The sequence below is a fragment of the Pyxicephalus adspersus genome, chromosome 7, assembly GCF_032062135.1.
Source record: "Pyxicephalus adspersus chromosome 7, UCB_Pads_2.0, whole genome shotgun sequence".
In the NCBI taxonomy this organism is placed as follows: Eukaryota; Metazoa; Chordata; class Amphibia; order Anura; family Pyxicephalidae; genus Pyxicephalus; species Pyxicephalus adspersus.
Window position 1 is genome coordinate 49,382,980 of NC_092864.1, and position 889 is coordinate 49,383,868.

An 889-nucleotide genomic window follows, 5' to 3' on the forward strand; every position below is an offset into this window, starting at 1 on the left:
TAAGTGGGCTTTGGAATGTACCTATCACAGCGCAAATGGGTTATCTGAACCTTTCAGGCCTTTTTAAAGGGTTTTAGGTCACCTTTCTGTGGAACAACTACACATCAACAAATGTGGATCCATTATTCACCCTTACATCTTTTTTTTGTGCAAGAACTGTAAATGGAATGATGTCCTCCTGCTAGCTGTGGAGGGACTGTATATTCAATAATGCCCTGGTATTTTGGGAGAAACGACTAGCATATCACCACCTTATACTTGTAAGGGACTACAAGTCGCACCATGCCTTCCTGCTGTCCTAGGAAGAACTGCAAGATGCTTCTAGCCATTTGTCACATCTGGAGGAACTACAAACCCCATCTGACATTTGTGCAGAACTACAAGTTCCATCAAGTCCCACCTAGCTGGTGGAGTTTGTGCCTCCTGCTTCAGATATGGGGGTCATAAATCCTGGATAACAACCGGCATACATTATCACTGGCAAATTATTGCACATTCACATAGCTGGAAATCAACAAACATAATTTATAGCAGTATAATATTAAACATCCCCAACGTATAATATAATGATGATGATAATACCACGACAAGTAGGAAATAAGATTTACGCACCATCTAGGGCGCATATGGCAGAACATTCGGAGTCTACAAATATGTGCAGACACAATCTCCAGACAGACCAATTTTATATATATATATATATATATATATTCCCATATTTCACATGTGAACCCAGATTATTCAGTGAGCTGATAAAGGAGATATCCCGAGGAAAATGATCCAAAAAGACCAAAGTATCAATATCCTCCACTTTAAGATGCAACCATTCCCATGATGTAACCATTCCCATGATGTGCTTTCCAAGAGCCAGAAAATAATTATTCCTTTA